Consider the following 6,000-nt stretch of genomic DNA (forward strand, 5'->3'; position numbering starts at 1 on the left):
GAGATGGAGTGAGACCGAGTGAGATTGACTGAGACCGAGTGATATGGATTGAGACCGAGTGAGATGGAGTGAGACAGAGTGAGTTGGAGTCAGACCGAGTGAGATGGAGTGAGACCGAGTGAGATGGAATGAGGTGGAGTGATAATGGAGTAAGACCGATTGAGATGGATTCAGATCGAGTGAGATGGAGTGAGATTGAGTGAGACCAAGTGAGACTGAGTGAGATGGAGTCAGACTGAGTGAGTTGGAGTCAGACTGAGTGAGATGGAGTGAGATAGAGTAAGACGGTGTAAGATGGAGTGGGACCGTGTGAGTTGGAGTCAGAGCAAGTGAAATGGGGTGAGATGGAGTGAGACTGAGTGAGAAGGAGTGAGATTGAGTGAGTTGGAGTCAGACCCAGTGAGATGGAGTGAGATAGAGTGAGATGGAGAGAAATTGAGATGGAGTGAGATCGAGTGAGACCAAGTGAGACCGAGTGAGACCGAGTGAGATGGAGTGAGATGGAGTAAGACTGAGACTGAGTGAGATGGAGTGAGATGAAGTGAGACTGGGTGAGATGGAGTGAGATGGTGTGAGATGGAGTGAGTTCGAGTGAGATGAAGTGAGATGAAGTGAGACCAAGTGAGATGGATTGAGATCGAGTGAGATGAAGTGAGACCGAATGAGATGGTGTGAGATGGAGTGAGATGGAGTAAAGCTGATTGAGTTGGAGTGAGATGGAGTGAGATGGAGTGAGATGGAGTGAGACCGAGTAAGACTGACTGAGATGGAGTGAGACTGAGTGAGTTGGAGTCAAACCGAGTGAGATGGAGTGAGATGGAGCGAGATGGAGATAGAGTGAGACCGAGTGAGATTGACTGAGACCGAGTGATATGGAGTGAGACTGAGTGAGATGGAGTGAGACAGAGTGAGATAAAGTGAGACTGAGTGAGACAAAGTGAGACTGGGTGAGATAGAGGGAGCTGGAGTGAGACCAAGTGAGATGGAGTGAGATGGGGAAAGATGTCGATGGCGTGAGACTGACTGAGATGGAGCGAGACTGAATTAGATGGAGTAGGATGGAATGAGACTAAGTGAGACCGAGTGAGATGAAGTGAGACTGAGTGAGATGGAGGGAGATGGAGTGAGACCGAGTGAGATGGAGTGAGATGAAGTGAGACTGAGTGAGATGGAATGAGATTGAGTGAGATGGGGTGAGATGGAGTGAGACCGAGTGAGATGGAGTCAGACCGAGCGAGATGGAGCGAGATGGAGTGTGACATAGCGAGATGGAATAAGATGGAGTGAGATGGAGAGAGACCGCATGAGATGGAGTTAGACCGATTGAGATGGAGTGAGATGGAGTGAGATGAGTGAGACCGAGTGAGACTGAGCGAGATGGAGTCAGACCGAGTGAGATGAAGTGAGATGGAGTGAGACCGAGTGATATGGATTCGGACCGAGTGAGATGGAGTGAGACTGAGTGAGACCGAGTGAGATGGAGTGAGACCAAGTGAGATGGAGTGAGATGGTGAGTTGAAGTGAGATGGATCAAGACCATTTGAGATGGAGTTAGTCCGAGAAGATGGAGTGAGTTGAATTGATATGGAGTAAGACAAATTGAGATGGAGTCAGATTGAGTGAGAGTGAGTGAGATGGAATGAGACCGAGTGAGACTGAGTGAGATGGAGTGAGATGGAGTGAGGTGGAGTGAGAATGGAGTAAGACCAATTGAGATGGATTCAGATCGAGTGAGATGGAGTCAGATTGAGTGAGACCAAGTGAGACTGAGTGAGATGGAGTCAAACTGAGTGAGTTGGAGTCAGACTGAGTGAGATGGAGTGAGATAGAGTAAGACGGTGTAAGATGGAGTGGGACCGTGTGAGTTGGAGTCAGAGCAAGTGAAATGGGGTGAGATGGAGTGAGACTGAGTGAGATGGAGTGAGACTGAGTGAGTTGGAGTCAGACCCAGTGAAATGGAGTAAGATAGAGTGAGATGGAGAGAAATTGAGATGGGGTGAGATCGAGTGAGTCCGAATGAGATGGAGTGAGACCGAGTGAGATGGAGTGAGACCGAGTGAGATGGAGTGAGATGGAGTGAGACTGAGTGAGATGGAGTGAGATGAAGTGAGACTGGGTGAGATGGAGTGAGATGGTGTGAGATGGAGTGAGTTGGAGTGAGATGAAGTGAGACCAAGTGAGATGGATTGAGATCGAGTGAGATGAAGTGAGACCGAATGAGATGGTGTGAGATGGAGTGAGATGGAGTAAAACTGATTGAGTTGGAGTGAGATGGAGTGAGATGGAGTGAGATGGAGTGAGACCAAGTAAGACTGACTGCGATGGAGTGAGACTGAGTGAGTTGGAGTCAAACCGAGTGAGATGGAGTGAGATGGAGCGAGATGGAGATAGAGTGAGATCGAGTGAGATTGACTGAGACCGAGTGATATGGAGTGAGACTGAGTGAGATGGAGTGAGACAGAGTGAGATCAAGTGAGACTGAGTCAGATGAAGTGAGACTGAATGAGATGGAGGGAGCTGGAGTGAGACCGAGTGAGATGGAGTGAGATGGGGAAAGATGTAGATGGAGTGAGACTGACTGAGATGGAGTGAGACTGAATTAGATGGAGTGAGATGGAATGAGACTAAGTGAGACCGAGTGAGATGAAGTGAGACTGAGTGAGATGGAGGGAGATGGAGTGAGACCGAGTGAGATGGAGTTAGATGAAGTGAGACTGAGTGAGATGGAATGAGATTGAGTGAGATGGAGTGAGATGGAGTGAGATGGAGTGTGACGGAGCGAGCTGGAGTAAGATGGAGTGAGATGGAGAGAGACCGCATGAGATGGAGTTAGACCGATTGAGATGGAGTGAGATGGAATGAGATGAGTGAGACCGAGTGAGACTGAGCGAGATGGAGTCAGACCGAGTGAGATAAAGTGAGCTGGAGTGAGACCGAGTGTTATCGATTCAGACCGAGTGAGATGGAGTGAGACTGAGTGAGAAGGAGTGAGATGGAGTGAGACCGAGTGAGATGGAGTGAGATGGGGAAAGATGTAGATGGAGTGAGACTGACTGAGATGGAGTGAGACTGAATTAGATGGAGTGAGATGGAATGAGACTAAGTGAGACCGAGTGAGATGGAGTGAGACTGAGTGAGATGGAGGGAGATGGAGTGAGACCGAGTGAGATGGAGTGAGATGAAGTGAGACTGAGTGAGATGGAATGAGATTGAGTGAGATGGAGTGAGATGGAGTGAGACCGAGTGAGATGGAGTCAGACCGAGCGAGATGGAGTGAGATGGAGTGTGACGGTGCGAGATGGAGTAAGGTGGAGTGAGATGGAGAGAGACCGATGAGATGGAGTTAGACCGATTGAGATGGAGTGAGATGGAGTGAGATGACTGAGACCGATTGAGACTGAGCGAGATGGAGTCAGACCGAGTGAGATGAAGTGAGATGGAATGAGACCGAGTGATATGGATTCGGACCGAGTGAGATGGAATGAGATTGAGTGAGACCAAATGAGACTGAGTGAGATGGAGTCAGACTGAGTGAGTTGGAGTCAGACTCAGTGAAATGGAGTGAGATTGAGTAAGACGGTGTAAGATGAAGTGGGACTGCGTGAGTTGGAGTCAGAGCAAGTGAAATGGAGTGAGATGGCGTGAGACTGAGTGAGATGGAGTGAGACTGAGTGAGTTGGAGTCAGACCCAGTGAGATGGATGAGATGGAGTGAGACCGAGTGATATGGATTCGGACCGAGTGAGATGGAGTGAGACTGAGTGAGAAGGAGTGAGATGGAGTGAGAACGAGTGAAATGGAGTGAGATGGTGAGTTGAAGTGAGATGGATCAAGACCAATTGAGATGGAGTTAGACCGAGAAGATGGAGTGAGTTTAATTGATATGGAGTAAGACAAATTGAGATGGAGTTAGATTGAGTGAGAATGAGTGAGATGGATTGAGACCGAGTGAGACTGAGTGAGATGGATTGAGATGGAGTGAGGTGGAGTGAGAATGGAGTAAGACCAATTGAGATGGATTCAGATGGAGTGAGATGGAGTCAGACTGAGTGAGTTGGAGTCAGACTGAGTGAGATGGAGTGAGATAGAGTAAGACGGTGTAAGATGGAGTGGGACCGTGTGAGTCGGAGTCAGAGCAAGTGAAATGGGGTGAGATGTAGTTAGACCGAGTGAGATGGAGTGAGGTTGAGTGAGTTGGAGTCAGACCCAGTGAAATGGAGTGAGATAGATGGGAGATGGAGAGAAATTGAGATGGAGCGAGATCGAGTGAGTCCGAGTGAGATGGAGTGAGACCGAGTGAGATGGAGTGAGACCGAGTGAGATGGAGTGAGATGGAGTGAGAATGTGTGATACTGAGTGAGATGGAGTGAGATGGAGTGAGATGAAGTGAGAATGGGTGAGATGGAGTGAGATGGTGTGAGATGGAGTGAGTTGGAGTGAGATGAAGTGAGACCAAGTGAGATGGATTGATATCGAGTGAGATGAAGTGAGACTGAATGAGATGGTTTGAGATGGAGTGAGATGGAGTAAAACTGATTGAGTTGGAGTGAGATGGAGTGAGATGGAGTGAGATGGAGTGAGACCGAGTAAGACTGACTGCGATGGAGTGAGACTGAATGAGTTGGACTCAAACCGAGTGAGATGGAGCGAGATGGAGATGGAGTGAGACCGAGTGAGATTGACTGAGACCGAGTGATATGGAGTGAGACCGAGTGAGATGGAGTGAGATGGGGAAAGATGTAGATGGAGTGAGACTGACTGAGTTGGAGTGAGACTGAATTAGATGGAGTGAGATGGAATGAGACTAAGTGAGACCGAGTGAGATGAAGTGAGACTGAGTGAGATGGAGGGAGATGGAGTCAGACCGAGCGAGATGGAGTGAGATGGAGTGTGATGGAGCGAGATGGAGTAAGATGGAGTGAGATAGAGAGAGACCGCATGAGATGGAGTTGGACCGATTGAGATGGAGTGAGATGGAGTGAGATGAGTGAGACCGAGTAAGACTGAGCGAGATGGAGTCAGACCGAGTGAGATGAAGTGAGATGGAGTGAGACCGAGTGATATGGATTCAGACCGAGTGAGATGGAGTGAGACCGAGTGATATGGATTCGGACCGAGTGAGATGGAGTGAGACGGAGTGAGACCGAGTGAGATGGAGTGAGATGGTGAGTTGAAGTGAGATGGATCAAGACCAATTGAGATGGAGTTAGACCGAGAAGATGGCATGAGTTGAATTGATATGGAGTAAGACAAATTGAGATGGAGTCAGATTGAGTGAGAGTGAGTGAGATGGAATGAGACCGAGTGAGACTGAGTGAGATGGAGTGAGGCTTGGTGAGTTGGAGTCAGAGCGAGTGAGATAGAGTGAGACCGTTAGAGATGGTGTGAGACCGAGTGAGATGGAGTGAGAATGAGTGAGATTGAGTGAGATGGTTGGAGCTGAAGTTAGACTGAGTGCGATGGACTGAGATTGAGTGAGATGGAGTGAGATTGAGTGAGTCCAAGTGAGATGGAGTCAGACCGAGCAAGATGGCGCGAGATGGAGTGAGATGAGTGAAGTGGAGTCGGACCGAGTGAGACTGAGTGAGATGGAGTGAGACCGACTGAGATGGAGTGAGACTGAGTGAGGAGTAGTGAGATGGAGCAAGCTGGAGTGAGACTGAGTGAGTTAGAGTGTGTTGGAGTGAGACCGATTGAGATGGAGTCATACCGAGTGAGATGGAGTGAGAAGAGTGAGACCGAGTGAGATGGAATCAGACCGATTGAGATGGCGTGAGATGGAGTGAGACCGAGTGAGATGGAGTGAGATTGAGTGAGACCAAGTGAGATGGAGTCAGTCTGAGCGAGATGGAGTGAGATGGAATGAGACGGAGCGAGATGGAGTGAGATGAGTGAGATGGAGTGAGACCGAGTGTAACTGAGTGAGATGAATTGAAATGGAGTGAGTTGGAGTGAGATTGAGTGAGACCGATTGAGATGGAGTCAGACCGAGTAAGTTGGA

Source organism: Pristiophorus japonicus, chromosome 10 (assembly GCF_044704955.1).
Source record: "Pristiophorus japonicus isolate sPriJap1 chromosome 10, sPriJap1.hap1, whole genome shotgun sequence".
NCBI classification, from domain to species: Eukaryota; Metazoa; Chordata; class Chondrichthyes; family Pristiophoridae; genus Pristiophorus; species Pristiophorus japonicus.